The sequence below is a fragment of the Gracilinanus agilis genome, chromosome 3, assembly GCF_016433145.1.
Source record: "Gracilinanus agilis isolate LMUSP501 chromosome 3, AgileGrace, whole genome shotgun sequence".
Lineage (NCBI taxonomy): Eukaryota > Metazoa > Chordata > Mammalia > Didelphimorphia > Didelphidae > Gracilinanus > Gracilinanus agilis.
This window is the reverse complement of record NC_058132.1, coordinates 563,857,622-563,868,093: the sequence shown is the minus strand read 5'-3', so window position 1 is coordinate 563,868,093 and position 10,472 is coordinate 563,857,622. Positions and strand designations below refer to the sequence as shown.

The window sequence follows — 10,472 nt, the reverse complement described above, 5'->3', positions numbered from 1 at the left end:
AAAAGGAAAACCAAAAGATTATAGCCGAAAACCAGTCTCTAAAGGCTAGAATTGGGAAATTAGAAAAAGATGCCCCCAAATCAAAAGAATTGATAAGCAAATTGGAGACCAAAATCAAACAGCTGGAAAACAGGATAGACCAAATCGAAAAGGAAAATCAAAAGAATATAGCAGAAAACCAGTCTCTAAAGACAAGAATTGGGCAAGTAGAAGCCAATGATCTCTCAAGAACAAATAAAGTAAAGTCAAAAGACTGATAAAATAGAGGGAATCATGAAATATCTCACTGAGAAATTGACAGATCAAGAAAACAGGTCTAGAAGAGACAATTTGATAATCATTGGTCTTCCTGAAAAAGCAGAAATTAATAGAAATTTGGACTCCATAATAAAGGAAATTATTCATCAAAATTGCCCTGAAGTTCTTCAACAAAAAGGCAATATAGACATTGAAAGGATCCATAGATCACCCTCTACACTAACCCCTGAAAAACCTACCCCCCAGGAATATAATAGCCAATTTCAAAAGCTTCCAAGTAAAAGAAAACATTTTACAAAAAGCCAGAAAGAGACAATTCAGATATCAAGGAGCACCAATCAGGATTACACAGGATCTGGCAGCCTCCACAGTACAAGACTGCAAGGCTTGGAATATGATATTCAGAAAGGCAAGAGAACTGGGTCTACAACCAAGGATCACCTACCCATCAAAACTGACTGTATACTTCCAGGGGAAAGTATAGGCATTCAACAAGATAGAAGATTTCCAAATATTTGCACAGAAAAGACCAGGACTAAATGGAAAGTTCGATATCCAACCACAAAAATCAAGAGAAACATGAAAAGGTAAATAAAAAACAAAGGGGAAAGAAAGAAAACTCATTTTTAAATTTACCTCTTTAAGGGCTTCAATAATATCTAATTATTTGTATTCCTATATGGAGAAATGTTATGTGTAGTTCTCTATAGTGAACTCTATTCAATATTAAAGTATCCACTGTTATAGTAATTAGAAAAATTATTCACAGGGAGAGGTTGGAGTACTAAATGATATAAGATGCTATTGGGGGTGGAAAAGAGAGGGGTGAATAGTAGAGGACACCAAGAGAAACTTGTATGAATAAGAACAATAGGATATTCTATTACACACAAAGAGGGCATGGGAAGGGGAGGGGATGAATACTATTATAAGAAGGAGAGGAAGAGAGGATTAAGATGTAATGTTTAAACCTTACTCTCAGTGAAATTAACCCTGAGAGGGAAGAGTAGCTATATCCATTGAGATATAGAATTCTATCTAACCCTACTGAGAAAGTCAGAAGGGATAAACCAAGAAGAGCAGGGGAGTGGGGAAGTCAAAAAAGGGAGGGGAGAAGAAGGGTGAGGAAATTCATTAGGCCTTAAAAATAAAAATAGGGGAATATAAGGGAGGGGGTAGAAATGGAAGTAAATCAAGGGTTACTGGTTTAAAACAAATCACTGGTTTAAAAGGAAATAGCCTAAGAAGAAGGGGTAGAACTAAGACAAGATACCAAAATGTTGAGGAATACACATCTGATAATTATAAATATGAATGTGAATGGGATGATTGATTATACTAAATTAAAAAGCTTTTGTACAAACAAAAACAATGTAGCCAAAGTCAGAAGGGAAACAACAAGTTAGGAAAAAATCTTTATAACAAAAACTCTGACAGGGGTCTAATTACTCAAATATACAAGGAGTTAAATCAATTGTATAAAAAATCAAGACATTCCCCAATTGATAAATGGGCAAGGGACAGGAATAGGCAATTTGCAGATAATGAAATAAAAACTATCAATAAGCACATGAGAAAGTGTTCTAAATCTCTAATAATTAGAGAAATGCAAATCAAAACAACTCTGAGGTATCACCTCACTCCTAGCAGATTGACTAAAATGATAGTAGGGGAGAGTAATGAATGTTGGGGAGGATGTGGCAAAATTGGGACATTAATGCATTGCTGGTGGAGTTGTGAACTGATCCAACCATTCTGGATGGCAATTTGGAACTCTGCTCAAAGGGCTATAAAAGACTGCCTGCCCTTTGATCCAGCCATACCATTGTTGGGTCTGTACCCCAAAGAAATCATAAATAAACAGACTTATACGAAAATATTTATAGCTGCAATTTTTATGGTGGCAAAAAACTGGAAAACGATGGTATGTCCTTCAATTGGGGAATGGCTGAACAAATTGTGGTATATGCTGGTGATGGAATACTATTGTGCTCAAAGGAATAATAAATTGGAGGAATTCCATGTGAACTGGAGAGACCTCCAGGAATTGATGCAGAGCAAAAGGAGCAGAGCCAGAAGAACATTGTACACAGAGACCAATACACTGTGGTAAAATAGAATGTAATGGACTTCTGTACTAGCAGCAATGCAATGACCCAGGACAATTCTGAGGGATTTATGGGAAAGAACACTACCCACATTCAGAGGAAGAACTACAGGAGAGGAAAGACAGAAAAAATACAACCGCTTGAACACATGGGTTGAGGCGGACATGATTGGGGATATAGACTCGAAACTACAACGCCAAGGCAACTATCAATAATTTGGAAATAAGCCTTTATTGATGACACATGTTTAATCCAAGGGAAATGCGCATCAGCTATGGGGGAGGGGGAGGAAGTGGGGGGGGTGAAGGGGAAAGTAAGAATATGAATCATGTAACCATGATAACTTTTCTAAAAAATAAAAATTATTAAAAAATAAAGAATAAAAAATGGCACTCTATTTTAAAAAGTGATGTCACACAGGAAATGTCTTCATATTGGCTTAAGAAAGTTGGTCATTCTCTGGATTAGCTATAACATAGGGAGCTGTTTTGGAAACCATGGAGATTCAATTGTCAGTGTTGACTGAAGGTTCTCATGCACACACACATACACCTCCACACTAAAGTACGATGTGAATTCATTGAAGGTAGAGAATATTTCATATTTTATCTTTGTATTTCTAATTTCTAGCACAGTTCCAAGCACAAAGTAGTCCCTAAATAAATGGTTTTTAAAATTAAATTAAGAATCCGTTATATTAGCTGTATAAGAACAAACAAGGCTTCCTAAAATGAGTATAAATGCTTTCAAAGAAAAGTGCATCTAGGTTAAACCTTATGTGGTCCAAGAGCAATGGAGCTGCCATTTAAATGTACTTTCTCTCTATTTCCTTTATCAGTGTGTTAAACACTAACCCAAAGTGTATTGCCAAGTATAAAACCTCTATGTTCCTACAGCACCCCTGGGAGCAATGATATGTCTTCATTTCATTGACTCCTGTACTGAAAAGTGGGAATGGGTATTGTGGACATATCAGAATGAAAAGTTTGCTAGCCTTAGTTTATCCTGTGAAAATAGAAAAAAATGATCCTTCATTGTTTTCGTTTTGTTCATTTCCACAAACAAAACTGTTCTGCACTTAGAAATAATGAAATGTATGCATTAGAGCAAATGGAAAAGTCAAAGGTCAAAAGACAAATTTCACATTCTATTCAACATTTTTACAGCTGGAATCTTACAGTACAGCCAGCTGCACTCACCCAGAGAATACTATTTGCACTTGTAATGTAGGAAGGATAGAAATGAAGAAAATCTAGAAGGAAATATAGGGATCAAGATGTGTCAAGTGAAAAGATTTTCAAAATCACTAGCTTTCTCATTCTTTTAGATTTACATTCTTCTCTTTGGCATAAACAACCAGATTTTACTATTGTACTTCTGAAGTAAGAAAACATTAGAGAAGTGACAACTTGATGAAGATTTTGAGCAGAATAAAATAGATAAAAGAAGGAAAGAAAGTTATCTCTCTTCATCAGTTTTTTTGCGCAGACATAAATTAGTATAAAATTGTTAAAATGAATAAAAATATTTTTAAAGGAAAGGATATTGTAGCATTCAATGCTATACATTTTTAGGGTTCCATCCTTCAAGTAAATCATTATACACTGGGTCTTCATACAGCCACCTCTTTTTTTGATAGGGTGGCAAAAACAGTTAAATTCACTCAAACATATGATACTTTTGAAAACATCAGCTGAGTGACCCATTTTTCTATTAGAAACATTCTAATATACTAATAGACTTATGGTTTCTTGGGCATGACCTTCCCTCTAAAAATATGCTCTACAAAAGGAGAACATTGTACACAGAGGCTGATATATTATGGCACAATTGAATGTAATGGGCTTTTCTACTAGCAGCAATGTAATGACCTAGTATAATCCAGAGGAACTCATAAGAAAGAACGCTATTCACATCCAGAGAGAGAACTGTGGAAACAGAAATGCAGAAGAAAAATATATGATTGATCATGTAGTTCAATAGGAATATGATTAGGGTTTTGATGTTAAAAGATCACTCTAGTGCAAATATGGATAGCATAGAAATAGGTTTTGAAGAATGATCCATGTATAACCATTGGAATTGCTTGTCAGCTCTGGAAGGGAGGAAGGTAAGAGGGGGGGAAATCATGAATCAGGTAACCATGGCAAAATATTCTAAATTTTAAAAATATGCCCTACAACTCCTTCTTACCTCTCCCTTCTATGTGACCCTTGTTTGTCCTCCCAAAAGGTTGCCACAGTTCTGCAAAAAATTCAAGAAGCCTTCCTTGTATCCTTTTGAGAATTTGCAGATGCAAATAGGTCATATCTATCAACTGCTGAGTGATCATTCTGTCTTCTTTTCTGACCATATATTTCACCCCATATTTCATCAGTGGTATCCTTTCCACACTATATTATTTATCTTAATATTTGTTTTGTGATGTGTTACAGTATTTTGTCCTTATGTTTTCTATTAAATCATCCACAACTACAATTTGTTTCCAGCTGTTATTCCATGATTCACAATCTTACAACATCACAAAATAATGGTATTTAAAAATAGGCTTCATTAATCTAATAACTTGTTTTAAACTTTAGGTAACTTGACTTATTCTCACAGGGCTTAGGCTTCTGTCAGTCCAATCACAGAGTTTCAATGAATTCTTCACAATTGTTCAAGTGAGTTAGACTAGTGTGATAGCCTGAAATATTAATATGATTTGTTTATTAATTAATGTATTAATACATTTACACATTAATTATATATAATTTAATATACAAATTATATGCAAAATCAATACATTAATACATTTTTCATCATCCTAGCTATCCATCCAGGTAACATATGGTCTCTTTTAACATATCTGGATAGATTAAGCAATATGGCAAAGCTAAGATAAATTATCTAGTTCTACTATAAAAATATGGAGTTATTTCTGCCAACGTGAGAATTAAGAAATAACTTGAAAATTATTCTATACATACTCAGAAAAGTTTGGATTGATAATTCATATAGGTAAAACTCTAGTAGTTATAGAATGACTCATTGTGCAAATTTTAAAATTCAGTTGAAATACCAAACCGTTTAGTTAATTTATCAGTACCACAAGGATGCATAGAACATTGTATGTGTTTGAGAGTGTCAGTTTACCTGAAAGCTCACCATTGGCCCTTCTTCTCTTCAAGAGAAATCTGAATAGGGATAAAGACTCAGGGAAAGGACTAATGGGAATGTTCATTCCATGTTGTGCAGCACACCTTCCTAGATGCTATATATTCCTTTGATCAGCATATATTTCTTGAATAGATGCTCCAGATAAGATAGGTCAGAAGTTGAATGGGAAAAAGAGAACAAGTTAAATCACTTTGGAAATTATTCAGTTCTTTTAAATGTTCCCATCTTGGTTCCTAAGACAAATATCATTTCAATACAAAAATAGATTGGATGATGCTCTTTGTCTGAATATTACCTCTATTTTAGGAAGTACTCACACTAGTGATTCTAAATTCTGATCTGATGCACTTTATGACTTTGAAAATTATTTCTACATCTCCAAACCAATGACCTTTGCATGCTAGCAATGCCTTCATCTCCATAACCTCCCCCACCAAATGGTGAGTTTTTCATTGAACTTGCAACCAAAAAAATAACCATTATAGCCATTCTCATGTCATACTCAGCTTAAACTATAATCTCTAATAATTTTTCTACCTTCATCTTATATGGTGCTTTTTCTCTCTCCTTGACAACTTCCTACTTTTTAACTACCTTTTATGTGTTGTTTTTTTAACTTGAGTTCCTTGAGGGAAGTAATTTTCTTTTTCTTTTTTTTGCATAGATTTGTATTCCATATACTTAATGCAATGCTGAGCAAATAGTGCTTATTAAGTGTTTTATCTATCTTGCTATCAATCAATTAAGTGGCAGTTATTAAATGTCTACTATGCACAGAAATTGTACTAAGTGCTTGGAATAACCATTTAAAAAAAACATAAAAAGTCAAGGAATTCACATTCTGTTAGGGAGAAAACATATACATATACAGTATATAAACTAAATGAATACAAGGTAGCTATGGGAAGGGGGACACTAGCTACTGGGAAGAATTTTAAAAAACTTTTATTTAGAATGTAGTATTTCAACTGAATCTTTAAGGAAACTAAGGATCTCAAAAGATAAATATGACGGGGGAGGGTATTGAAAACATGGGAGATATTTGGGGTAGAAATAAAATGATAGAGCATTATTTGTGCAGAACACTATAGACCAGCAGAACTTAATTATAGAATGGTCAGAAGTAAGTACCATGAAAAAAAGACTGGAAAGTTAAAAAGAGTTTAGGTTAAGAAATGATTTAAATGCCAAACTGGGCAATTAATCTTTTATGCTGGTAGTGTTAAGAAGTCCCTGGAGTTAATTGAGTAGGCACAAGTTATGATCAGGTGTACACTTTAGAACAATCATTTTGACATATAGGTAGAAGACTGATTGGAGTGAGGAGAGATTAAGTAAGAAACCAAATTAAGAGGATTTTATAATAGTTCTGGAGATAAGTAAAGAGAGAGTAAACTGGGCCCCTGGTCATATGAGTGGAATGCAAGTTTTGTATAAGAAAATTATCATGGAGATGAAAATGGCAAGATTTGGCAAATAATTGATTATATCGGATGGTTGATTAAGGAACTGAGGATGGAGTTGTGAACCTGATTGACTGGAAAGATTATGGTACTCTTAACAGTATGAAGAAATTCTGACAAGAGATGGGCTTGGGGAAAAGATAATGGTTTTGTATTGGCCATGTTGCATTCGAGGTCTTTATTGGATATCCAATTTGAAATAGGCAGGAAGATGATGATTTGAGGCAGTAGCTCAAGAGAGTTAATAGAAATGGAAATATGGATATGAGAATAATCCACATAAAAGTGACATCTAAACCCAGTGGACAAAGAATTTTGAACTTAAATGAATAAAAAAGCAGACAGGAGGAGTTGAATGAGGAAAAAATAACTTGAGTATAGAGTTAATTAAAGATGACAACTTGTTCATTTTTGTCTTCTTATTTCTTATTTCCAATGCCCTACACAGTGGCTGGAACATAGTAGGTGTTTATTAAATACCTAGTGATTGATTAATGCTTAACATATTACCTTTGACACGTAATGCATTTTCATTTTAGCAGTGACCCCCTGAAGCTATACTTGAAATCACTAAAATTACCTTGGCAGTATGAATTTCAGAAGTTGTGAAAGGCTGGTAAAGGTCTTCTAAGACCAGCAGAATTTTTGAGAGCCCTCAAGTCCTATCATGTAATGGGTCATCTACTTTATAAAAGACCAGTTCTGTTTGTCCAGGTACAGAGATGGGACAATTAAGTCAACCAGGACTTTCAGCTAGATTCTTTTATAGTATATTTACACAATTTCTACCACCTATATGCATGTGTGCAAATGAGCCCCATTTTCACACATACACACACACACACACACACACACACACACACACTTCTTTTGGAACACATCTTGTTATCTACTCTTCATTAAGGCAGATAAGTCCCTGATCCATTTAGTTATGTTTAACAGAGAAGTCATTGCAAGCATTTTAGTCCTAATTTAGAGGTTTTTAAATGAATGCCTAATATGATTTTAAACTAATACTTTTCCTGGCTTAACAAAATACTTTAAAATTATTAAATAATAATTTATGAAATGGTACCCTCATGACCTAGAATAATTCACACACATTTAAAATTAGGGAAATTTTGATTAAAAAGAAATGTATTAACATAACCATAGCATGTCAACTATGACCTGAGTGAAAATCAGATTATGACAGGCTAAAACCAAAGAAAATTTAATCACATTTCTTTGACAAGAGGTAGTGTGAAATCATGTTCACATCTTTCATGTTGTTTATTATTTAAAGTATATGCAGAAAAAAAAGTTTGATATTTGTATTTGTGGGTGTATGTGTGGGTGCTTAAGTGATATTAATTACAAACTCAGTGATAAAGTTATCAAGAAACACCCTAAGGCAAAAACAATGAATCACGAAGAAGAGAATGTACAGAATTTGATAGGTTTCCAGAATACCTACAGACTTGTAAAGAATTCATTACAATAGCTTCTTGGTCCTATCACATGTATCTGGCCCATACAGTTTTCTCAAGTTAGTCTTTTCGAAAGTTTAGATAATAAAATCTAAAGGAATTAAAAGACAAAAAGCAAGAGATACTGCATCACTATTGGGATTATTAAGCCTTCAAAAATTCTCTTCACTTTAGAGACATTGTACTTGTCTTGTTTTCTTGAGAATATCTTATTTTAAGCTTGCCTTAAATGGAAATGTGGAGAACTTTAAAGTGAGTATGATTAGCCTGTGACATTGTCAGTGAATTTCAGAGTAGTAGGAAAAAGTGGTTTAAAGAAAGTCTCCAGAGAAAGGTGTGAAAAGAGGTTGGCTAGATGAGTAGTGACAGAGCCATGAAAAACCAACAGAACTTCTGCTCCACTGGTATTTATGAAAGGTCAACAGAACTAAACAAAAGTTCCATACATGCTGGAATGACTGTGGTAGATTGATTAGAAAATCTGAATAAAGTTTACATAGGATTAAAAGCAAACAGTGGGTTGTGATTTGTGTCATTAGAGGAGAGTGAGAGGAGATAGTGTGTGTGCCAGACCAGGCAAACCACTACCACCACCTTGACTGTCCTCTCCCCTCAGTCTATGATGGAGTCAATCCAGAACACTAAACCCAAGAGAACCCAAGAGTTCTTGTAGCCATCATCCTAGGGAGTTATACCTATGTAGAAATATCTTGACAACTACTCCTATGGATGTCAAAGCCATAACTACTGAACATTTTTGCCACCAAAGTCCTTGGCAATTTAAAATGGATCAACATCAGAAACAGATATAATTTTATCAGAGGAAATGTCATTAAAGAACCATTATGAAGGCAGCTGGGTGACTCAATGGCTTGAGAGCTAGGCCTAGATACTATATACTAGAAACTAGAACGTAGGTCCTGGGTTCATTCTGGTCTCAGCCCCTTCCTAGCTATGTGACCCTGGGCAAGTCACTTAACCCCAATTGCCTAGCCCTTACCACTCTTCTGCCTTAAAACCAATATACTGTAGTGATATAAGACAGTAAGGGTTTAAAAAAATAGAAAAAAAGAGCTAAAAAAAGAACCCTTACCACTTGCTTTGTTGTGTAGATTTCAAAATTAATATTCAATGCCTCCAAAGTATGATGTTCATAAGGATTTATTGATATTAAATTAGAGAGCTAGATAATGCAGGAACCTTTCCCACTCACCTCATGTGGAAGAGAGAGGCTAGGGCCACAAGGATTGGTCACCACTCAATTCTCATGGGAGAGAGAGAGAGAGAGAGAGATGTTTCACTCAAAACTATATACAAGCACGCCAAGGACACACATCAATAGAAAGGAAAAGGAATTGTGGGTATACAGAAAGGAAGTTTGGGTAATGTAGTTTTTTTTAGGGATTCAAGATGATTCTAACTATACATTTCCCCCCTGAGATCCTTTGGGAGACCAGTCTCCCCAATGGATCATTCAAACATAACTAACTTAGAACTTTAACTAGAGGTATATACAAATATCACAGGTTTTTTTAAAAGGGAAATTACAATAATTTGGGGATAAGAGGGAAATAAATGAGAGAAAGAACAAAACCAATGTTAGGTACATTGACAAAAAGACAATTAGTGGGCAATTGCCTTTTTTGGTATAAGAGTGTCCATTCAGAATAAATGTATTCAACCCCCCAAAGTTCAAATTCACCATGTCTCGAAGTTCACTCTGGATCTTCTGGTGCAGGCATCTTTATGGTGCCTTCTGGATTCGGGGAGGTAGTCTTCTGTTCTAAATTAGGGTCAAATTCAAATCCAAATTCATGACAATAACATAGTCCCCCTGAGGAGAATAATAACACATTTCAGCCTGAAGAGGATATAGGGATACACAAAGGAATCATACAGGGATACATGGCCAAGTCATAAGGTATATGAATCAATTATAATTATCAAAAACATCAAAGAATCCAAAGAAATAAAAAAAGAAAAATAACCTCTGAGGGAAATATAGAATATTAAAA

The 10,472-nt window shown here is 34.6% G+C and overlaps 1 pseudogene; it reads left to right on the top strand.

Moving 5' to 3' along the window:
• Positions 1–24, top strand: part of LOC123241847 — a 30,859-nt pseudogene extending 30,835 nt beyond the window's left edge.
• Positions 25–10,472: the final 10,448 nt, after the last annotated feature.